A 26,105-nucleotide genomic window follows, 5' to 3' on the forward strand; every position below is an offset into this window, starting at 1 on the left:
TAGAAACAAATGACAAACTGAACGATAACAACCCACAGAATGGGGGAAAATATTTGCAAATCATATAGCTGATAAGGAGTCAATATCCAAAATATATAGGGAACTCATCCAATCAATAGTAAACAAACAAACAAACAATCTAATTTAAAAATGGGCAGAGGAACTGAACAGACATTTCCCCAAAGAATATATACAAATGGCCAACAGGTCCATGAGAGGATACTCAACATCACTAATCAGGGAAATGCAAATTAAAACCACAGTAAGATACCACCTCAAACCTGTTAGAATGGCTAGTATCAAAACGACAAAACATAACAAGTGATGGTGAGGATATGGACAGAAAAGAACCCTTTTGCACTATTGGTAGAAATGTAAATTGGTGTAGTTATGTGAAACAATATGTAGGTTACTTAAGAAATTAAAGATAGAACTACTATATGACCCAGCAATCCCACTTTTGGGTATATATCCAAAGGAAACGAAATCAGAATCTCAAAGAGATATCCGTACTGCCATGTATATTTCAACATTATTCATAATAGCCAAGATATGGAAACAACCTAAAAGTCTGTCTATAGATGAATGTATAATGAAGACACAATACATTTATACATATGATGGAATATTATTTAGCCATGAGAAAGAAGGCAATCTTGCCATTTGTCACAATATGGATGGATCTTGAGGACATTATGCTAAGTGAAATAAGCCAGACAGAGAAAGACAAATACCATATGATATCACTTATATGTGGAATCTAAAAAAGCCAAAGTCATAGAAACAGAGATTAGAATGGTGTTTGGAAGGGGCTGGGGGAGCAGAGTAAATAGGGAGATGTAGGTCAGAGGATACAAACTTCCAATTATAAAATGAATAAGTTCTGGGGATGTAACATAGAACATGGAGATTATGGTTAATAATATTTTATATGTACTTGAATGTTGTTAGAGAGTAAATCTTAAATGTTCCCACCACAAAAAAGAAATGGTAATTATGGGAAGTGATAGAACTGTTAACTAACCCTACTGTGGTCATCATTTCACAATTTATAAGTATATCAAATCCTGACAACATATAGCTTAAACTTACACAATGTTATATGACAATTATATTACAATAAGCTGGGACAAAATAAATGTTGGTTCAAATTATTTTTGACAACATTATTATATAGAAAATAAAGCATATTTGTGGACCAGAAAATTGGTCTGAGGGTTCCTGTGTCTCCCTCTGATACAGTCATAGCTATTTTTGGCAAGTTTGTCTCCCCCCTCTGGAATACAGATATTTTTTTCTTCACATTTCATCATCTCTTTTGTAAATGCTCTCTCTCTAGCTGTTCATATCACTTCCTATGGTAAATAAATTTTACCTCTAAGCATTCAAAGAGATCTCACACTATACACACTCTAAGAGCTGTTTTGTAGTTACTGCTCTTTGCTGAACTCATTATGCATATATTCAGATGTCGGAGGGCTCTGTCTGCTATTGCAGTAAAAATTGTATCCAAATGAGAAGATTTCATCCTTCCTCACTCACGTCATGAGGAACAAAGCTAGGTATTCCTACCAGGTAACACTGCCATTTGGCAAGAGCCCTAACTAGTTTCTTTGAAATGCAACACTATGAGGATCATAGCACCAGGGGGACAGCAGGAATGTTCTACCATTACTTCCTGGAATTTCAGCTACAACTTCCTTAAAAAAAAAAAAAAACAACTAAACAAATGTTTGTTCCGAGCTCCAAATATATTTAAAGTGGTTTTAAAATATCTAATGTTTGCAATATATGTTAAGATATATGTCACTTCCATTGTTAATTATTTATATAATGGGAATGTCTTGATTTGAGAGTTAGGTTTTGCATGCTTTCAACTTTGTGAATTATTTTAAAATAGCATATGTTTACTGAGGAAAATATGAGCCATTTAAATTGGAAATCCAGTCAATTACTCATAGAGTTATATTTCAAATTGTGATTACACAAATCTCTGAACAACAACAACAAAATTACAATACCAAATGCTGACAAAAATATGGAATAACAGGAACACTCGTTCATTGCTGGTGGGAATGCAAAATAGTACAGCCACTTTGGAAAACAGTTTGGCAATTTCTTACCAAGCTAAACATAGTCTTACTATACAATCCAGCATTCACACCCCTAGGCATTTACCCAGTTGAATTGAAAACTGGCATTCACACAAAAATCTGCACATGAATGTTTATAGGAGCTTAATTCATAATCCCTCAAAACTGAAAGTAATCATGATATCCTTCAGTAGATGAGTGGAGAAACTGGTACAATCATACAATGTAATATTATTCTGTGATTAAAAAGAAATGAGCTCTCAGTCCATGAAAAGACATAAAGGAACCTTAAGTGAATATTGCTAAATGAAAGAAGTCAGTCTGAAAAGGGTATATACTGTATAATTTCAGCCACATGACTTTCTGGGAAAGGAAATACTATAGAGATAGTAAAAAGATCAATGGTTGACAGGGGTACCAGGGGGAGTGGGAGGGATGGTCAACAGGTGAAGCACAGGCAATTTATAGGGTAATGGAACTATTATATATTATAGTGTAATGGCAAATACATGACGCTAGGCATTTGTCAAAACCCATAGAACTGTAAAACACAGAGTGGACCTTGAAGTAAACTATGAATTTTCCTTCATAATGTATCAGTATTCTTCTTTGTGACAAAGGTACCACATTAAAGATATAATAACAGAAAAAACTGTGTGTGAGCAAGAGGGAGTATGTGGGAACTCTCTGTACTATCTGCTCAATTTTTCTAAGACATCTAAAACTGTTCTAAAAATTAAGTGGAAAAAAGATCTTGTGTCAAATTTGTCTCTCTTATATAGTGTTTCTGATTTCAAGTAAATCTTATCACCTATTCAATTGCACAAGGTAGAAAATTAGGCATTACTCTTGACACCTCTCCCTCATGTTTTGATGCACTTTACTTCCTAAATATCTTGTAAACACACATTCTTCTCTCCATGCCCAACTCCTGTGATATAATAACCTGTGGCCATGCTAGGATACTAGGATAATCAAAATCGAGAGCCTCTTCCTACATCCACTTTGCAACTTCTATCCTCTCTTTTATACAATGCCTATGGAGTAATCTTTCAAAATGCAAACCATGTCATTCTCTCTATTCAAAACCATTTAAGGATGCTCCTGTTACCTGGATAAATGCAAAGATTACACACATCTATGCATGCACTGGCCCCTACCTGCATCCCAGCCTCAACTCTTACTATACTATCTTGATTGCCCTTTAGCTATATTGATTTTCTTGTAGCCTTGCACTCTTTATTCCCTCTTCCACTATAGGAATATTACATATGTTGTTGACTCCAATACGACATTTTTTCCTCTGCCATCTCCCTTGTTTGTTTCACGTTTTTACTTAAATTCTAGTTCATTGCTTTTTTTAGAGCCATCTGCTCATGACACCACCTCCTGCTCCTCCTGCTGCCGCTGCCGCCATCCTGAATCACTGCCTGTATAGCTCCAGCAGCCTGGCTTCCCATGCTAGCCACCGATATTTGGAGTTCTTACAACATAGCAGACATCAACGACAAAGAACAGTCTGAATTTGATCAAGATTTGGATGATGTTGAAGAAGTACTAGAAGCTGGTAAAGAAACAATAATCAAAGCACATTATCTGGCTGTTCAGATGATGCAAAATCCTCAAATTCTTACAGCCTTTCAAGAGAGACTTGATGTCTGGTAGAAACACCAACAGTATACATTGAAAGTTTGCTTGGGTAGTTAAAAGACAAGTGAATACTCTCAAAAACCTTCAAGTTAAATGTGCACAGATAGAAGCCAAATTCTATGAGGAAGCTCATGATCTTGAAATAAAGTATGTTGTTCTCTATCAGCCTCTATCTGATAAGTGATTTGAGATCATTAATGCAATTTATGAACCTAAGGAAGAAGAATGTGAATGGAACCCAGATGAGGAGGATGAAATTTCAGGGAATTACTGAATTTTGGTAGACTGTTTTTAAGAATGCTTATTTGTGGGGTGTCTGGGTGGCTCAGTTGGTTAAGCACTGGACTCTTGGTTTCAGCTCTGGTCATGATCTCAGGGTCGTGGAGTTCTGCATGGGGCTCGCACTCAATGCAGAGTCTACTTGCCCCTCTCCCTCTGCTCCTCCTCATGCACACTCTCTCTATGTCTCTCTCTCTCTCATAAATAAATAAAATCTTAAAAAAAAAAAGAATGTTGACTTGCTCAGTGATATGGCTCAGGAGCATGATGAATCTATTCTGAAGTACTTCAGAGATTTTAAAGTGAAGTTCTCAGATACTGGCCAGCCCATGAGTTTTATCCTAGAACTTTCCTTTGAACCCAATAAATATTTCACAAATGAAGTGCTGACAAAGACATATAGGATGAGATCAGAACCAAATGATTCTTCACCCTTTTCTTTTGATGGACCAGAAATTATGGGTTATACAGGGTGTCAGACAGATTGGAAAAAAGGAAAAAATGTCACTTTAAAAACCATTAAGAAGAAGAAGAAACACAAGGGATGTGGGACAGTTCATACTGCGACCAAAACAGTTTCCAATGACTCTTCCTTTAGTTTTTTATTTTGGTTTTTTTTGCCCTTCCTGAAGTTCCCAAGAGCGGAGATTTGGGTGATGATGCTGAAGCTATCCTTACTGCAGACTCTGAAATTGGTCACTTTTTATTTAAGTGTTTATTCCCAAGGTGAGTGTTATACTTTACTGGAGAAGCTATTGAAGATGATGATGAAGAAGAAGAAAAAGAAGGAGGAGGAGGAGGAAGAGGAAGAAGAGGAAGAGGAAGAAGAAGAAGAAGAAGAAGAAGAAGAAGAAGAAGAAGAGGAAAGAAGAAGAAGAAGAAGAAGAAGAAGAAGAAGAAGAAGAAGAAGAAGAAGAAGAAGAAGAAGGAGAAGAAAGAAGAAGCAGAAGAAGAACAACAGGGAGATGAGGAAAATGATCCAGACTATGACTCAAAGAAGGATCAAAACCCAGCAGAGTGCAAGCCAGCAGTGAAGCACTCTACCTTCTGCTTCCCTGGAAAGGATAAATTTGATAAGCCTATTTCAAGTTTTTATTGTTATTGTTTGTTTGCTTGTTTTTGTTTTTGCACCCTAAAATAAAAATATTAAATATAATTTTAGTTCTCTCACATACACACAAAATCTAGTTAACATATAATGTAGTATTAGTTTCAGGAGTAGAATATAGTGATTCATTACTTACATATTAACACCCAGTACTCATCACAAGTGCCCTCCTTTTTTAAAAAAAAATATTTTACTTATTTATTTGTGAGAGATAGAGAGAGAGGGTGAGAGAGAGAGAGCATGAGCAGGGTGAGGGGCAGAGGGAGAAGCAGGCTCTCCCTGAGCAAGGAGCCTGATGTGGGGCTCAATCCCAGGACTCTGGGATCATGATCTGAGCTGAAGGCAGATGCTTAATCCACTGAGGCACCCAGTCGCCCCTACAAGTTGCCCTCCTTAATGCCTATCACCCATGTAATTCCTCCCCACATCCTCCTCCCCTTCAGCAACCCTCAGTTTGCTCTCTATAGTTAAGACTCTATTTTATGGTTTGCCTCTCTCTCTCTATTTTTTTCTTTTCCCTATGTTCATCTGTTTTGTTTCTAAAATTCCACATTTGAGTGAAATTATACGGTATTTGTCTTTCACTGAATGACTTGTTTCACTTAGTATAATACTCTCTAGCTCCATCCACTTTGTTGGAAATGCCATTTCCCTTGTTAAATGTTCTGCACACATGCTATTTGCTTGGGAACTATACATCAGCTTAGTTGACATGATATAATTTTCCAATGGTCCACTTTAGCACTGTTTATTCTTCCTTGCAGCATTTGTCTCCATTTCTAATTTAAATTTGCTTCATGTGTTTATTTGAATATTTTCTGCTCTACCTCTACTCTGTAAGCTCTACAAGAGCGGGGATCAGCAACAATTTTTTTCCTTACTCTTCTATCTCATTATTTGCTATTATCTGACATAATGGTAAAAACTCAACACATATTCTATTGAATGAATAAAATAATGAACAAGTAAATGAAAGATTAAGTGAGTTTTCCAATGTGTTTTAAGAAAAAATCATAATATTGAGAAAGGAAGAATGGTAGACTGTAAGACAGAGGATCTAGGAATAAGTTTAAACAACGAAAAGAACCCCTTGTTTATTCTTTTCCTTTAGAATATAAAGCAGTCATATTTAGGTAACAGATCTATTTTCTCCTGAGCTGTAATTCATTTCAAGGTATGTTGCCATTCAATGGAGTCCGCTATAGCTGTTGTCTTTGTTGTTAAAGAATTGGGTAGGCCGTGACAGTGCAGTTTCTGTAGCAGAGCAAAAGGAAGACAGAGTGTTCAAGCTCTTCTTTTTGTAATCAGCCAGGGAAAGAATGTAGGGCCTAGATAGAACTAACAGGGGTGAGGATCATCATGTGATGCGGAGAACTAGCCTACAAAGCAACAACAAAGGACTATTCCCCAGATAAGACCCCTCTTTCTCAAAACTACTAAAAGAAGGTGAACAATATGGGAGTGGTTAAATCTGGTTAACACAAATCTGGTTAAAGTCTTCAATAATTTTTGCTGAAAGTAAGTACCTTTCTTTTTCTCATTCTCAGCTAATCATCTTTCCCTTTAGCTTACTCAGAAAATGGAAGCACAATTTCATGGCTTTGGAGATGCATGAAGCCTTTAATGACTGAGGTCAGTGGGTAACACAGGAAATTATAGGTGATGTGGATTTAAATGTGTTAGAAATAAAGGTGAAGCAGTCCTGCAATTATGTTGTCTGAGTGCCCTTGCTGCTATCCTGTTGCCATTACCATATGATGCAAGTCTGCAACTGTTTATTTACTGTTTTCAAAGGATGCAATAAGCCCTTTTAGCAGCATGGCATTAAAAAACAAAACAAAACACGTAAATTCTCAATGACAAATTAAACACTGAATTTTTGTGCATCAAGATGGTGAACGATAAATGTGTAACTTGCACTAAATGGTTATCTTAACCATTCACCTGGAGGCCATGGTTCTATCATTGACCGTATTAAGAGTACAACACAAAATTCAGCCAATGTAGCAAGCCCATCTACGTCAAATGCTATTTTTATATTAAGCAGATATTTAATATGATAATTTAAACACATGCAATGTCAAAAGTTGTGTATATATATTGCTCTATGAAGCAAGACGTTTTGTTCCAAACAAATGAACCTATTTTCTATTCTAAGTCTTTTTGGTGCATGCATGAGAAATGAGGTGATAGCTGTTACTGTGTTGGCGCCATTCATAGATTTTTCTCAAATAGTGAAATGGTACTAGTTTTATATCAATCAAGAGACGTTTCAGGGGTGCCTGGGTGGCTCAGTCGTTAAGCGTCCGCCTTCGGCTCAGGTCATGATCCCAGGGTCCTGGGATCCAGCCCTGCATCAGGCTCCCTGCTTGGCATGAAGCCTGCTTCTCCTTCTCCCACTCCCCCTGCTTGTGTTCCCTCTCTTGCTATGTCTCTCTGTCAAATAAATAAATAAAATCTTAAAAAAAAAAAAAGACGTTTCAAACAACAATTTCATTAAACTCTAACAGAACAGTTGGATTGATCTCATCCAATTTGGAAGCCCATTCTGTCAAAGATGAAATATCTAACATTAGCATTATTATAAATGTATATATCCAGTTAGAAAAAAAATGACCCTGAAAATATTTTAGTTTCTGAAAGAACTAAATAAAATAGGGTGACCAAACTGTCAAAAATGCATGCAAACACACATGCATACACACACACACACACACACAGTAACACTCTACAAAAATAAGAGTAAGGAGTTTACAAGAAAATATTGATTGTTGAGCTCCTTCCACAAATGACTTCAAACTAGTCTAGAAATAAAACAGCAAGTAATTAAGGAACAATGTACAAAAGCCACAATATGTGGTAGAAAAACAGCAGGAATCTTATTAAAGAGAATAGACCAGGAAATTGAACTAAGAATGGGATTTACAGATATTGAAACCTCCATTGATTTATTTTCTACTTTCCCTAAATAATTCTTGGCAGAGCATCACTATATAACCAAAAAAGGGTACTATCTATTTAGTTGAATGTCTATATATAACAATTTATCTTCTGCCTATATCTATTTAACCAATTGACATGACTGTGTCAGTGATCAAAAGAGCCTAGAGGTTAAAATACATTTTTTGGTACAACTCCTAACTCTTGGAATGACTTGACTAAGAATAACTAAAATAACATTTGTTTCAAAACACAGCCTTAATGCCCTGGGCCTTTCCTAAATTACTACTAAATTAGCACTGAAAGATAATATTATGTGATATAAAACAGATTATGCTATAAACATAATTAAATTTGGGGAAGACTAATAAAAATACAGTAAATAATTTCTAGTAAGTTGCTTTGAATAGGATGTCTTTTTAATTGTTCAACATCATATATATATAATTAAATATTCCCTTTAAAATTTAAATCAGAAATGCAGTGTAATTTACAGTGAAAACCTGCATAAGTTCAAATGGGTGAGGTTATTTTGTGTTAACACAAATCCTCAAATCTCAGAGGCCTAACACAACAGAAATTTGTTTTTTGCTCCTATTACCTGTCTAAATCAGGGGAGTGGTGGGCCTGTGTACATCACACTCTTTCAATTACTCAGGCTGATAAAGACTCCTCCTTGACTCATGTATCCTATAAGGGAGGAAGATTGGCAAATCATCCACTGACTCTTAAAGATGCCAGAACTAAAACTTTTACCATTTTCAGTCACGTATTTTTTTTCTTTTTTGGCCAGAACACATCAAATAGACCTATATAAATTCTGAGGAGTAGAGGGGTGCCTGGCTGGCTCAGTCAGATAGTAGTGTATGCAACTCTTGATCTCCCAGGGTCGTGAGTTTGAGTCCCATGTTGGCCATAGAGATTCCTTAAAAAAATAAAAAATAAAAATAAAATTTCTAAAAAAAAAAAAGTAGAAAGCACAATCCTATCACAGGTTCAGAAAGGAGAACCAATAAACAGTAGTGATAATTCAACTTTCTAATCACTGAATATTCACTTCACTTCCCTTTACCTGTGAAATACATTCACGAACTTCCCAAGAGAGTAAATCAAAATTCCATTTAGTTACAGCATCAAGCTCAAAGCTCAGGATCTCTGGGTAATAGATGAGTGGTAGTCTTTATATTAGGTCCTGCTATGACTCCTATTGTTAATTTATGAACTGCAAGGGCAAGTTACATATGTACCCCCAAACTCAATACACACTAGCATATCAGGGGTGAGATAATGCAATAAACACTTGTATTCAGAAAAGGAAAGATGAGTGCTACAGAAGACCTGCTGAAATCAGCTGGGCAGATGCAAGCATGTTCTCTAGTTAAGCCCCTCTTCTGTGAGTGGGTCCTCTAGTCCATGGACTCTGCCCTTTGGGAGGTTCTTTCTTTCCTTTATGGTGCTTGGCTACACCTTTAATGAGCATTGGAGAATGTGCCTTCTTTAAGGTCCTAGAGAATGACTGGCCTAAAAGACATGGAAAAACTTTCAATGAAAGATCTCATTCCTAAATCTGAGAATCTTCCTTAAAAACCTCAATGACCTCCATATCTATTTGCCTCCAGTGAGTTCTATGTACCAATTATTCTACTTAGATTTCTCACCTCCCATTTCCCCTTTCTATTTTAACTTAAATGTGGATATTTTAATAAAATTTAAACCTTAAATCTCTTTTTACTGAGCCATTTTGTCCAGTTAAAATACTTTACTAGATGTCATACTCTTAGATGGCTCTTCACCATGAGACATTTTAATACTTTCAGAGATTTTAACAATGATTGTGACAGCCATACTACTCCAATTGTCTTTGATATGTAATAAATTATCCCTAAATTAGTGGTATAAAACAATAACTATTTGATTATGTTCATGGATTCTACGGATCAGGAAGTCAGAAAAGGCACAGCAGACATGACCATTTTCTAAGGTATCTGGGGCCTCAGCTGGGACAACTGGAGCTGAAGGATGCACTTACAAGGTAACTACTTAGATGGCTGGTGATAGAAAGTAGAATGGTGGTTTTCAAGGGTTGTGGGAAGGGAAAAATGGAAAGTTACTGTTTCATGGGTACAGTTTCCATTTGAGAGGATGACAAATTTCTGGGGATGGATGGCACACAGTGAATATACATAATGCCACAGAACTGCACGCTTAAAAATGGTTTAGGTGAACTTTATGTTATGTAATTTTACCACATTTAAAAAAAAAAGGCTAGTGCTTGGGCTAAGATGACTGAAAAGCTTGCTTAGATGGAACTGTTTACTGGAGCATCTAACACCTGGCCTATGTGGTTTGGGCTTCTCATACTATATTGGCTGCAATCTGCAGGGGCCATTCCAAAAGGAAGCCTCCAGACAGTGAGCATTCTGACCTGCTCTTGCAAGTCATAGAGCATACCTTCTGCCACACTGTATTGGTTGAAATGATCACAAACCCATCCAAATTGAAGAGGAGGGGTAGTAGCCCCTACCTTTCAATGGGAGGAATGGCAAGGAATTTGAGACTATGTTTTAAGAGTTCCACATGTACCCTTGACTTATCCCTTGTGACAAAGCTCAGTTTAAATTAGCCTTTGTCATTAAAGGTGTTCTCTGTTTCATTTTCTACTTAGATTTGTGAAGGAGTTTTATATTCTAGAACTGCAATTCCCCAAATTTCTGAAAGTCCCTTTTCTTCTTTGGTTGCCAACCTTTTTATCCTTTCTTTTAATCCCTTTTTTAACCTTTTTAAAATTTTTTTATTTTTTTTTAAGATTTTTATTTATTTATTTGACAGAGAGAGACACAGTGAGAGAGGGAACGCAAGCAGGGGGAGTGGGAGAGGGAGAAGCAGGCTTCCCGTGGAGCAGGGAGCCCAACGCGGTGCTTGATCCCAGGACCCTGGGATCATGACCTGAGCCAAAGGCAGACGCTTAACGACTGAGCCACCCAGGCCCCCATTATCTTTTTTCAAAAAAGATTTTATTTATTTACTAGAGAGAGAGAGAGATAGAAAGAGAGAGCATGAGCAGGGGTGCAGGGTGGGCCAGAAAGGTGTGGGGAGAGGGAGAAGTGGGCTCCCCACTGAGCAGGAAGCCAGATGGATGCAGGGCTCCATCCCAGGACCCCAGGATCATGACGTGTGCCAAAGACAGAGGCTTAACCGACTGAGCCACCCAGGCACCCCCATTCTTTTTATCCTAAGTTACTATCTCTCATAGTCCCTTGCCCAAAGGCTACCAAGAACTAAAACATAATACCAGCATTTATTTTTCCAACATCTTCTCATAGGCGTTATCCTTTCCAAACAAATAACTGAGAATTTTGCTAAATATGTTGCCACTACATAATGGATTGTAATATTTTTTCTAGACTAAGAATATCAGTTTCCCCAATGCTCTTTCGACCCACTTATTAAGGCAACTCCCCATATTCTAAGCCACTTTGTGTATTAGTCAAGAGAGGTATTATGTGTTATAGAAAATAACTTTAAAAATTCAGTGAAATTTTTTTTCCTAACATATCTCCTGTCCAACTCAGGTCATCAGGGAAGCTTTGCTAATGTTAGTCACTTCAGGAGGTAGGCTGATGGAGACCTCATTTCAATATATGTGGTGAGTCAAGACCTGACTTTTAAAGCTTCTGCCTAAAAGAGTTATATGCCTCACTTCTGCTCACATTTAATTGGCTAAAGCAATTTACTTAGGCACACCTAACTTCATAGAGCAAAGATGTTCAATGTTACTATGTGTCCCATAAAGAGGAGAACTGGAAACATTTATGAACTGCACTAATGACTAATAAAGGGTTCTAAATGATAAGGTCTACAATATCTAAATTTGGTTATTTGTATTTTGATGCCCTGTTAAGTAGATTCAATGGCACTGTAGTACTGGGAATAATTACAATTTTAATTTTATTCAAATGTAATACACTTATTTAGATTTTCTTAACTGTGGATATATAATTTTAAAAAAGAAAGTTAGGAAATAAAAATTAGAATTCCCCCAAACAAATAAAAAAGTATTTCCTGACAAATAGGATTCTTAAATGCTGGAAATTTTTTCTAAAGAAAATTATGTTTTTCTCTGAAGTATCTGCTATCAGAGAATGGGATGATTATGCACACTGAGCTTTCTGAAATAGTTTGCATGTAACATTAAGACTAAACTGGTATTACTGTTTAACCTTCTCAGATACTGCTCATTGGATAGTAAATTGGTACAATCTTTCTTGAAACTAATTTGGCAATATGTATCAATAGACTTAAAATATTTATTTTACTTGACCTAGTTATTTCACTTGAATCTATATGAAAGAAATAATCAGAGGTTAAAGTCATAATTTTGAAGATTTCTTGTATTTTTATGCTTGTGTGCATATATATATCATATATGTACGTGATATAATTTTGTATATATATGCATATTCTATAGATACTCATATGAAGAGAAAATACATAAAAATATCATTAGTACTTATATATGTGTTTTAGATTCATGGTAACTTTGGGGTATTTTTTTATACTTTTGATGCTGTAAATTTTCTATAAAGTGCAATTTTTTCTTTTATAATTTAGAAAATCAATCCCTAGGGGCGCCTAGGTGGCTCAGTTGGTTAAGGGTCTGCCTTCAGCTCAGGTCATGATCCCAGATTCCTGGGAATCAAACCATGTCAGGCTCCCTGCTCAGTGGGGAGCCTGCTTCTCCATCTCCTCCAGGCTTGTGCTCTCTCTTGCAATCTCTGTCGCTATCTCTGTCTCTCTCAAATAAATAAATAAAATCTTTAAAAAAATTGATCCCTAGTTAAATTAGTATCACTCTATTGAACTACCTATCCCTTTGAACCCATTATCTTTAATGGGTCTTTCTATATTATTTTAGCACTAAGTATGCAAATCAACTATTTGCCATTATATTATCTGTCCAGGATGCAGGAAAAAAAAATATTTATTATTATATAATATCTTTTATCAGGATTATGTGTCATCATATCTATTAGAGACAATAAAAAGATAAATTGACCAACATTATTTTTGTTTGTTTGTTGGAGGAAGAACTCTAGATAAAATTTACAATGGAGTCTTTGGCAACTTGATTTAGGAGGTTCCCCCCATTAATGAAATTCCAGGTTTTTAGGCTTTAGCTTCAGTCTGTATAAAGTCCCACTTTAGTACTTTCCATGATTTTTCATTTTTATCTCTCAAAAAAAGCTATCTTCTAATAGAATTAGTTATGAAATACTCATTTTCTTTTGTCAGATTTTAATCACCTGGTTTTAAAAGTTGCTGTTATATAATTAGTGGGAAAAAAATGGTGGTTCTGTTTTAATCAGTGAATGACAAAAGAGAAAAATTCAGGCCTCTTTTAATTTCAACAAAGTCCCACAGAGATATTATTTTCCCATTAATAAATAATTCTATTTATTTAGGTCTGTAAAAGCTGAGATTGACATATATATTTTTCCATAAGAACAGTAAGTTATAAAACTTAGAAATTAGTAAAAATTACATTTTTATTAGAATTGCTCTCTGCATAACGTGTTGCTTTTTACACAAAGAACCTTTAAATCAGTTACAATTATTCAAATTAAGTGAACAAAGGATAGTCCTTTTACCATTTTGTTTTCTTTGAAAAATATGTTACAGTAAATAATACATTTTAGCATGCACATAATAAAGAAATACAGGAAACGTTTGGTGTATCCCTTTGTACGGCAGATAGCCATTACCCACACAATAATTCTATTCCGTCCGGCATCAAATACGATTTGAGAGGAATAACATAATTGCATAATCATGATATAAAACTATTAGTATGCTACTTCTCTGAAAGAATCATTGCTTATTTAATATCTTCCTCCTGCTTTTACTTTAAAAAAATTTTATGTCCCTAATTGAAATGTGAATCTAGAAGCAGCTGTCAGCAATTCCTTTAATAGGTAAAATTATTTTTGGCATCTGCCACCTGAACTCTTGGCTCTATCACACCACCTCCTTCAGCCTGTCTTCACCTCCATTTCTGACTCCCACTCTCTGTTGATACCTTTGCCTTTACAATAAATTACCAGCGATCTCATTTTTTCCTTTTTACCCTTTCACAAAACCTGTTCTTTAAACATGAGCCTCTGCAATATAGATTTCTAACTGTAGCCAGTGATAAGAATTACTGGAGTGACAAAATCAAGTGCTTATAAAGGCCAAAGCAGGTGTCTTTTAAAGGAGCGAAGTGCCCTGGTGAGATCAATAGTCATGGCCAAAGAGGTAAATAAATGGGTGGGAGGGGCATGCAGAATCTGATAAAATAGTAAAGAATGAGTAGAAAATTAGCTACTTCCCAACTAAGGAATGTTTAATAATCATTTTTTCCAAATCAGGAAATAAAAAGTTGGAAAAAGGATAAAAATTGGGTAATGGTGATGTTCTTAAAAATGCCCAGGAGGAGCGTGATGAACTGGTGTTATGATGTAAGAAATTTACAATTCCATTGCTGCCTCGAGGCCACAGTTGCCCTAATCAAGAATTCACATTCTGGGAGTGTCTGCTCTCCTGTAATCTAAAAGGCTGCCTCCGAAGGCAGCTCTTACAGGTGTTTCAGTTATCTTGGTCTTCCATCAACACCTGAAGCTACACTAATTAACATAACGAAAGTTAGCATGCTGATCCATTGGTAAGACTTACTGGTTTATCCATCAGTATAGAGGCCTTTAGAAAGGAACGTTCAGTGGCAAAATTGCTGTGCTTTTATTTAACTAAATTTGTGTACCTATTGCTGATTAGGAGGACCTGACTCCAATAACTGGCTACCAGAATCTTATTACCAGACCATTGTCATATTTGCCTCAGATAAACCTTTCATGTGAGGCTTTCCAATAATCCAGAAATGATGGAGAACTTGGTCCTCACTCAGTTTATTGCAAGATAGATTGTATAACTGTTGTTTGTTTGTTTGTTTCTGGCTACCTAACAAATACTGTGTGTCAGGGTTTATTCTGAGGCTTGTTCCCATTAGAAGCTAGTAGTGACAGTGTAAGGGAGAATAAAAGGAAGAGGAAAGAGGAGGTAGAGAAGAAGAGGTGGGAGAAGGGGGAAAAAGAGGCCTTAATAGTTATGTATTTCCTGGGTGCCTGGGGGGCTCAGTTGGTTAAGCGACTGCATTCGGCTCAGGTCATGATCCTGGAGTCCCCGGATCGAGTCCCACATCAGGCTCCCTGCTCAGCAGGGAGTCTGCTTCTCCCTCTGACCCTCCTCCCTCTCATGTTCTCTGTCTCTCATTCTCTCTCACACAAATAAATAAAATCTTAAAAAAATAAAAAAAAATTAAAAAAAAAACAGTTATGTATTTCCTAACTGAGTTAGGCTGGTTCACAAAAACAGTTTGCAAAAGTAAAAGCAAAATAGGCAGGAACTTAAGGATCCCCCATGGACATGGCAGAATGTTCAATACAAACAAAAGACTCAGTAAACTTCTCACATTTTTTATGACAAGTGATAGTTTTGGAGCAAGTCTCCTAAAGTTAGGTGCTTACTCTCGGCACAGAAACTGGGAGATAGGATGCTATCTTCCTTGATGATTACATTTCAAAGAAATAGTTCAAGGAAAGACATTCCTGATCTTAAAGTTAGCAAGAAGCTTATTCAGCTTTTTAAAAAGATTGTATATATATTTAAAAGAGACAGAGAAAGAACTTACAAGTTTTCTAAAGTAACTGCTCTTAGAGAAGGGTGGGGGAGAGAAGTCTCTTCCCTTACTTTGAACAAGGAGAATTAAGCCCCTTATTTTTATTTGTATATACCCTTATACATCTCAATATTTCTTAAGCACACTAACATTTGAGAACACTGATTTAAGCCACTGTTTAAATATTGTTTTATTTCTGCGAATAAATTTTGGATTCATGGGGATAATCTCTGTGTTTATATAGATAGAGGAACCAGACAGATGTTATTGTTTATAGATAAGAATATATAAAAACTGTTTTTGTTTTTGTTTTTTTCCAGGGAAGGAGGGACAACAATTGAACCTCTCTAGGGCAGAACAGAATTTGCATGTCTATAGACAATTATCAGTCATTGCTATCAGTTACTATCTTAGTCTATTTGGGCTTCTTTAACAAATATACCATAAACTGGGTAGCTTATAAACAACAGAAATTTATTTTTCACAGTACTGGAGTCCAGAAAATCCATATCAAGGCACCAGCTTCCCAGATTACCATTTTTTCTTTGTAACTTCACACTGTGGAAAGGCAAAGACACTTTGTCAGGCTGCTTTTATAAGGTCATTAATTCCATTCATGAGGTCTCTGCCCTCATGACCTAATCACCTCTTAAAGGCTCTACCTAGTAATACCATCACCTTTGGGTTAGGTTTCAACACATGAATGGGGGTGGGGGAACAGACAAGACACACAAACATTCAGAGTATAGGAGTTATCTGCAATGTACAGCCTTTCTTTTTCTTTTTTTTTTTTTTTAAAGATTTTTATTTTTATTTATTCATGAGAGACAGAGAGAGAGAGGCAGAGGGAGAAGCAGGCTCCCAAGGAGCAGAGAGCCCGATGCGGGACTCGATCCCAGGACCCTGGGATCATGACCTGAGCCGAAGGCAGACGCTTAACCATCTGAGCCACCCAGGCGCCCCTGTACAGCCTTTCAAAATAGCTCAAAGACAATGAGTTGATGATTCAGATAATCTGGAGGGGTGTCCTCCAGAGGTGCATAATTGAAGTATATTTTTTTTTTCCTACAAGATTAGTGATTTCAATTTGAAATACATAATTGATTCGAGACATGATATTTTAATTTGTAAGGTATTAGATAATTTGATTATTGGTATGTAGTAGTTGAGTACTTTAAAACGAGCTGATTTATTCCATGTATATATTTAATTTATTAGATTTGTAAGAATTGCTCTGACAGCTTTAAAGATCCTTCAATTCTACACACATTTTACAACTCTCAGAGCTGGAATTATAACTGAATACCCTTTCCACATTACCATTCAGGCCCTCCAAATTACACATAAGAATTAGAATGGTACTGTCTTTTGTCAGTTTCTGCAGGGATAACCTGGAGGATGACCACAAATTAGAGAGAGAGCTTCCAATAGTCCAGACATGTAGAATAGTGTTTCTCAGTCTTCATTCTCCTACAATTTTATGATTTTGCTGCCATAAATAAATACCACTTGTACTATTATTTATGTAGAATTATGTCATATTTATGTATTATTTATGAAGTTTAATTCAATATTAAAGTTACTAATTTAAAAATTTTTTATCATAAGCTGTGATGTCTTTGAAATCATGGACTCAATATACTTATTTTTTTCTAAAGTTATTTTTTAAATATATAATCATTATAAGTGATTATCAATAAACTGCCTGCCATTACCTTACATAGCACTGCATGTGTACATAATACATTCTGAGAAACACTGAGATGGAGAGGGAAGGCCTTCTATGGTGGGTAAAAATACATTCAAAAAAGCACAGAGGTTTCACATAATTGTCAGGTTCAGGGTCATTACTTTTTCAGTTACCATTTTCAACTGAGGATGGAATACAAGAAGGTTATAGCTCTAATGACCCCTGAAATTGAACAACCAACATGTAAAAACATTATCAAAATGAATTAACTTATTTGAGTGCATTTTATAAATTACAAAATAGAAACAAAATAATTTAGAACATTGAAAAGTATCACAGCAAGTCCTGCCATGGCTATAGGATAAGCAAAGATTTCTACAAATTTATAAATTATTAAGGAAGAATATATAATTTCTTAAAGTTTAGATGAAGTGGAGAGATAAGTCCTAAAATTTAATGCATGCTTTGAATTAATGTCTTATGTCTTTACTTTTTGAATATAAAGTTGACATTTACAAACATTAAAAATTATAGCTCTTTTCAAAATGCATGAGTGTTGGGCCAACTCTCAGTTCCTCACTTGTTTTTTTTTTTTTTTTAGTTCCTCACTTGTGATGAGGCTGCCAATCACAGGTCTGTGTGTTAATGATGTCTCATTACCTTATTGTAGGCATAGGCCCAGAATTACTCCTCCACATCCATAGAGTAAGTCTGGAAATTTCATTCATAATTCAGAGCTGGCATTTTTCTCAAGAATGAATTTGAGGAAGACATGTAATGTTGTTTCATACAGTCTCTAATAGTTGAGATTCTTCACCTAAGTGATCTGCTTTGTATAAGATCCTACAAGTTTAGGGTTTTGTTGTTTTAAGTTTCAAGAATCAAATGTTGTGCCAACTACGTAAGATTGAAAATATTAATGTATCTGGATATTATAATTATAATCTTGAGACAATGGTGAGTGTTAAAATTATGCCTTCACTCATCCATTTTATGTAACATGGTGGGACCTTGAATTGATAGGGACAAAATAGACTGACATAACAGCGAGACAAAGAGAACATTTTCTAAGTAGGTAGTACTAAAGTAAGGAGTATTATGACTACTCCTTACTTATTTATATCTATGATAAATGAAACAACTATAAATGTTTGAAAAGTTGAGCAATTATTTTCAAATTCAGTTTTGTATTACTGCCAAAAATTTTAGATTCCTTTACTTTCTGGATTTGAACTCCTGGCTCTTAGTTTGCTTCCATCTTTCTCTCCTGGGAAAACTTGCTTTGCTTTATAGACTTTCTCCTGTGATATTTCCCATTACTGATTCCTCATTCTGTTACTTACCTGGAATTCAATTTCCAGAAAATGCTCAGTCTCTAAAGACAGAACAAGTTGACAGTTTGTTGTTTCCTACAAAAATGCACTTTGTGTCATTTCATTTAGGTATGACTTGCCCCCTAACTCCATAAATATTATATAACCAAGTATATGATTCAAAATCTAAAGTGAAACTCCTGCTAAAATTCCTTTAATTTCTCCTTTGAGCTATTTCCATATTTAGAGAATTGCTTTACTTGCATATTTAAAAAACAGGAAAAGATTAAAAGGAAACCTTTTTTTTTTTAAGATTTTATTTATTTATTTGAGAGAGAGAGAATGAGAGACAGAGAGCATGAGAGGGAGGAGGGTCAGAGGGAGAAGCAGACTCCCTGCCGAGCAGGGAGCCCGATGTGGGACTCGATCCCGGGGACTCCAGGATCATGACCTGAGCCGAAGGCAGTCGCTTAACCAACTGAGCCACCCAGGCGCCCAAAAGGAAACCTTTTAACTTAGCCAAAGCAACTTTTTCACTGTATAGAAAGTCATTATATATAACTATATGTTTATGAGCTGTTTCATTATACAGCATATCATTTTATTATTTCTTGCTACATAATTACTTTTTTGGGATTATAAATGAGGTAAATTTTAAAATATAATTAGTATTTATAATAACCCAAGGCAATTCAAACAATCTCTTTGATTCATTTATTTATATTATTCTTATTTTCATGCTATTCCATATTAAGTTTAAACACAGTGAATTCAACAAACTGCTCCATAGAAGTGTATACCTATGACATTAGTGGGGTGTATATCACTTTGTATTAGAAAAGTGTTTATTCATTATTCAGATGCTTAAGGCTGGAATCAAATCCTTTCCATGCAAATAATATCAACGTTAAACTTCAGGAAAAAAATTTAAAATTTAATAGTATAAGTTGTTTAAATAACAGTCAACAAGGGGTGCCTGGGTGGCTCAGTTGGTTAAGTGTCTGCCTTCAGCTCAGCATTTGTTTTATGGTTGATAGGCTAAAACCTTAGAACATTCACAGTTTATTTAAAGAAAGTGATGATATTTTATTCCTGGCATGAATTGGTATCATTTGCAGTCTATAATAACTCAGATTACTAGGACCAAAATGCTGCCTCTTCTCTAGGGAAAAATATTTACTGAGTGACTGGTTAAAACACTTTAAAAAAAGTAAAAACATGTTGCTCCAATATCGGAAGAATTTGGGAAATACGGAACATTTAGAAAAGTACTGTCTGTGAGTTGGAATATTTTAAAATTAAAATCTTTACTCAAAATATCCTAAATGTTTTACCCACACTCAAAAATAATAAGTGACTTGAGAAACCATATAATTTATCATTAAAAAGAAGATTTCTAAAATATCATTCTTTCTACTCATGACTGAGGCTGAATTCACAAGGACATTTGAATTGAGATGCATAGAACAGTAGCTATAAATATTTTTGGCCAATGAATCACATTGCAGAGGCAGAAAAGTGTCCCACTATACTTTTCCTTTGCTTATTGCTGTAGAGGGAAAACTATCTCCCCTAGACTGGTTCATTTTGAATGACTGAGTCTCAACTTTTGGAGCCAGGCAAGTGTAAGTCTTCTTCTTTAATTATAAATAAAAAATAGAAAGATAATGAGAATCTAAATAGATAATATAGTTAAAAGAGCCAATATGAAGAGATAACAATAATAGTTAACTATTTGCGGTAAGTTACAGTGTACTCTGTACTTTGTTGAATGCTTTCTCCACACCTATTGAAATGATCATGTGGTTCTTATCCTTTCTTTCATTAATGTTGTGGACCCCGTTCATTGATTCACAAATATTGAACCACCCATGAACCCCAGGAATAAATCACACTTGATTGTGATGAATGATTTTTTTTAATGTATAGTTGAATTCAATTTGCTAGTATTTTATTGAGAATTTTTGCATCCATGTTCATCAGAGATATTGACCTATAGTTCTCCTTTTTAGTAGAGTCTATCTGGTTTTGGTATCAGGGTAATGCTGGCCTCATGGAATGAATTTGGAAGTTTTCCTTCCTTTTCTATTTTTTGGAGTAGTTTGAGAATAGGTTTTAACTCTTCTTTAAATGCTTGGTAGAATTCACCTCTGAAGCCATCTGGCCCTGGACATTTGTTTTTTGGGATTTTTTTGATTACTGATTCAATTTATTTGCTGGTTATAAGTCTGTTCAAGTTTTCTATTTCTTCCTGTTTCAGTTTTGGTAGTTTATATGTTTGTAGGAATTTATCCATTTCTTCCAGGTGGTCCAATTTATTGGCATATAGTTTTTCATAATATTCTCTTGCAATTGTTTGTATTTCTGTGGTGTTGGTTGTTATTTCTCCTCTTTAATTCAAAATTTTATTTATTTGGGTCCTTTCTCTTTTCTTTTGGTAAGTCTGGCTAGAGGTTCATCAATTTTATTAATTCTTTCAAAGAACTAGCTCCTGGTTTCATTGATCTGTTCTATTTTTTTTTTCATTTCTATATCATTTATTTCTGCTCTAATCATTATTATTTCCTTCCCTCTGCTGGCTCTAGGCATTGTTTGTTGTTCTTGTTCTAGATCCATTAGGTATAAGGTTAGGTTGTTTATTAGAGATTTTTCTTGACTCTTAAGGTAGGCCTGTATTACTATATACTTTCCTCTTAAGACCACTTTTGCTGCATCCAAAGGTTTTGGACCATTGAGTTTTCCTTTTCATTTGTTTCTGTGTATTTTTTAAAATTTCTTCTTTGATTTCCTGGTTGACCCATTCATTGTTTAGTAGCATGTTGTTTAAACTCCAGGTATTTGTGTCTTTCCAAATTTTTTCTTGTGGTTGGTTTCTAGTTTCTTTTCTTTTTAAAAAAGATTTTATTTATTTATTTGAAAGAGAGAAAAAGCACAGAGGTAGAGTGAGAGGGAGAAGCAGACTCCCCACTGAGCAGAGAGCCCAATGTGGGACTCTAACTCAGGACCCTGAGATCATGACCTGAGCTGAAAAGGCAGACACCTAACCAACTGAGCCACCCAGGCGCCCTGGCTTCTAGTTTCATAGCATGGTCAGAAAAGGTACATGGTATGATTTCAATCTTTTTGTATTTGTTGAGGCCTGTTGTATAACCTAATATGAGATCTCTTCTGGAGAATGTCCCATGTACACTTGAAAAGGGAATATGTGTTCTGCTTTTTTATGATGCAATGTTCTTTTCTTTTTTTAAAGATTTTTTATTTATTTATTTGAGAGAGAGAGAATGAGAGAGAGAGCACGAGGGGGGAGGGTCAGAGGGAGAAGCAGACTCCCCACTGAGCAGGGAGCCCGATGTGGGACTTGATCCCAGGACTCCAGGATCATGACCTGAGCCAAAGGCAGTTGCTTAACCAAATGAGCCACCCAGGCACCCCTAGGATGGAATGTTCTGAATATGTCTGTTAAGTCTATCTGGTCTAGTGTGTCATTCAAAGCCATCATTCCCTTGTTTATTTTCTGTTTAGATGATTTGTTCATTGATGTAAATGGGATGTTAAAGTACCTTACTATTATTGTCTTATTATGAATTATTTCCTTTATGTCTGCTATTAATTGTTTTATATATTTGGGTGCTCCCACGTTGGGTGCATATATATTTACCATTGTTACATCTTCTTGTTGGATTGTCCCTTTTATCTTTATAAAAGGCCATATATGAAAAACCTGTAGGTAATATCATCCTCAGTGGGGAAAAACTGAGCTTTTCCCCTATGGTCAGGAACAAGAAGGGGATGTCCACTCTCACTGCTCTTATTTAACATAGTACTGGAAGTCCTAGCCACAGCAATCAGAAAACACACAGAAATAAGGCTTCCAAATCAGCAAGGAAAAAGTAAAACTTTCATGATTTGCAAATGACATAATATTCCATATAGAAAACCCAAAACACTTCACCAAGAAACTGCTAGAACTAATAAATAAATTCAGTAAATTTGCAGGATACAAAATCAACATACAGAAATCTGTTGCATTTCTATACACCAATAATGAAGCAGCAGAAAGAGAAATTAAGGAATCAACACCATTTATAATTATAGCAAAAACAATAAAATACCTCAGAATAAACCTAACAAAGGGGTGAGGGACCTGTACTCTAAAAACTATAAAACACAGATGAAACAAATTGAAGATGACAGAAAGAAATGGAAAGACGTTCCATGCTCATTGATAGGAAGAACAAATATTGTTAAAATGTCTATACTAGACATTGTTAAAATGTCTATACTACCCAAAGCATCTACAAATTCAAACCAATCCCTACCAAAATACCAAAGCATTTTTCACAGAGCTAAAACAAACAATCCTAAAATTTGTATGGAACTGCAAAAAGCCCTGAATAGCCAAAGCAACCTTGAAAAAGAAAAGCAAAGCTGGAAGCATTAAAATTCCAGATCTCAAATTATATTACAAAGCTGTAGTGATCAAGACAGTCTGGTATTGGCACAAAAATAGACACATAGTCCAACAGAACAGAATGAAAAACCCAGAAATGAACCCCTGACTGTATGGTCATTTAAGCTTTGACAAAGCAGGAAAAAATACCCAATAGAAAAAAAGACAGTCTCTTCAACAAATGGTGTTGGGAAAATTGGACAACCACATGCAAAAGAATGAAATTGGATGACTTTCTTTCACCATACACAAAAATAAATTTAAAATGGATTAAAGACCTAAATGTGAGACCTGAAACCATAAAAATTCTAAAGAAAACAGATAGTAATCTCTTTGACATTAGCCATAGCAACATTTTTCTAGATATGTCTCCTGAAGCAAGGGAAACAAAGGCAAAAATAAACTACTGGGACTTTATCAAAATAAAAAGCTTCTGCACAGGGAAGGAAACAATCAACACAACTAAAAGGTGACCTTCAGAATGGGAGAAGATATTTTCAAATGACATATCTGATAAAGGGTTAGTATTCAAAATATATAAAGAACTTGTAAAACTCAACACTCAAAAAAACAAATAATCCAATTAAAAAATGGGCAGAAGACATGAATAGACATTTTTCCAAAGAAGACATACAGATGGTCAACAGACACATGAAAAGATGCTCAACATCACTTATCATCAGGGAAATACAAATTGAAACTACAATGAGATATCATCTCATACCTGTCAGAATGTCTAAAATCAACAACACAACATCAGGTGTGATGAGAATGTGAAAAAAGGGGAACCCTCTTACACTATTGGTGGGAATGCAAACTGATGTAGCTTCTCTGGAAAACAGTTTGGCGGTTCCTCAAAAAGTTAAAATTAGAACTAGCCTACAATCCAGCAATTGTACTACTAGGTATTTACCCAAGGAATACAAACATTCTAATTCAAAGGGATACATGCTCCCCAATGTTTATAGCAGCATTATCTACAATAGTCAAATTATAGAAACAGCCCAAGTGTCCATTGGCTGATGAATGAATAAAGAAGAGGTGAAATATAGATGATAGATAGATAGATAGATAGATAGATAGATAGATAGATAGATAGATAGAGGATAGATAGATGAAATGGAATATGACTCAGCCATAAAAAAGAATGAAATCTTGCCATTTGCAATGACTTGGATGGAACTAGAGAGTATTATCTAAGTGAAATAAGTCAGTCAGAGAAAGACAAATACCATATGACTTCACTTATATGTGGAATTTAAGAAAAAAATGAGCAAAGAGAAAAAAGAGAGAGAGGCAAACCAAGAAAAAGACTCTTAACTATAGAGAATAAACTGATGGGGGGATGGGTTAATTAGGTGATGGGGATTTAGGAATGCATTTGTTGTGATGAGCACAGGGTGATGTTTGGAAGTTTTGAATTACTATATTGTACACCTGAAACTAATATTACACTGTATGTTAGCTAATTGGATTTTAAATAGACACTTCAAAAAGAAAAACACAAAAACTATATGCTATCATTGACTCCTTGAAAAGAAGTGAAAACAAAAGATAAATAAGAAGGAAAAAAGGAGACAAGTTTAAAAATAATTTATATACTTAAAATTCAAGAAAATATTGCATTAACAAATCAAGGATAGGTAATAATGAAGAGAGGAGAGGAAAATGCAAAATTCAAAACCATGTAGATGAAAAGCTTGATTTTAGTAATAATTACCACTGTGAAGTATATAAAAAATTGACCTATATAGCAGGAAATTGATTAAAGGAGAACACAAGCTTGTGTAATTTTATAAAACTTATAAAGGAGAACACAAGCTTGTTAATTTACAGAGAAGAAATAAAGAAGAAAAGTAAATGAACCATGAAACATAGTATTAAGAGAATCTATTTACAATGGGAGTTGAAAGAGAGAGAGTGCATGCAAAGAATAAAAATAAATTCACTGAGACAGTTATTGAAGAAATACATATATTTCACTGAAATATATATTAGACACAGGAAATAAAATAGTGATTAAAAAATCCATGGCCACTGTCTTCATTTACCTTAACGACTACTGACAGAAAAAGACACTGATTTAATAATTGTTCAAAAGAAGGTACAAACTCATATGGAGTCAGTGCCATGGAAGATTCCTACATGCTAACACTAGCATGTCATGCGGGACTCACTAAGACTGAGGGCAGGGAGGAAGCTGCACTGCTATTTGAATGGTCTTCATGGCAGAATTTTCTAGATGAGGAGTAGTGGAGGACGGAGTGGGTGGAGAGTAAGTGTCATAAGCAGAGGAAAAGACAGAAGCAATACCTGAACTAAGGAAAGGCTTGAGTTGCAAATATGAAAGGTTCAATGAGAACCAGAGAAAAGTCATGAAAACAAACTAATACCCGGACAAATGTTTGAATATGATAGCAGGTGAAGATGGGTTACCAACATCCAGGCTTCCAAAGCAGTTCATATTGAAAAAAAAATGCCAGTATTTTGCTGGTCTCAGACATCTCCACACCTCCCTATGTTAGATGATAGTGTAATATTTATAAAGACTTGTGGGAAAATATGTTATAACCCAGGCTGTCATTTATGTCACCCCTTATCCTATCCTGTGTTTCTTCATCAAAAGTAACCACACTCCTGGATCACCTATTCTAAACTTTCTCTTGGGTTTCTTGGTGTTTTACTTACTATATAAGTATGAACTTCTAATGAATACATTTTTAGTTTTTTTCTTGCTTTGGGACTTTATAAAAATATAGTACGGTGCCATATAGGTTTTTTGCAACTTTTATTTAATTTCATTTCTAATATTCACCTGTGTTCACATGTGTACCTGCAATTTATACATTTCTGATGATATCGAGTATTCTA

The 26,105-nt window shown here is 35.2% G+C and overlaps 1 pseudogene; it reads left to right on the plus strand.

The window, feature by feature from the left end:
• The first annotated feature begins 3,551 nt into the window (after positions 1–3,551).
• Positions 3,552–6,745, plus strand: LOC123839747 (nucleosome assembly protein 1-like 1; annotated as a pseudogene).
• Positions 6,746–26,105: the final 19,360 nt, after the last annotated feature.

Source organism: Mirounga angustirostris, unplaced genomic scaffold (assembly GCF_029215605.1).
Source record: "Mirounga angustirostris isolate CCGP_5_RB_7025 unplaced genomic scaffold, mMirAng1.0.hap1 SCAF_5, whole genome shotgun sequence".
Lineage (NCBI taxonomy): Eukaryota > Metazoa > Chordata > Mammalia > Carnivora > Phocidae > Mirounga > Mirounga angustirostris.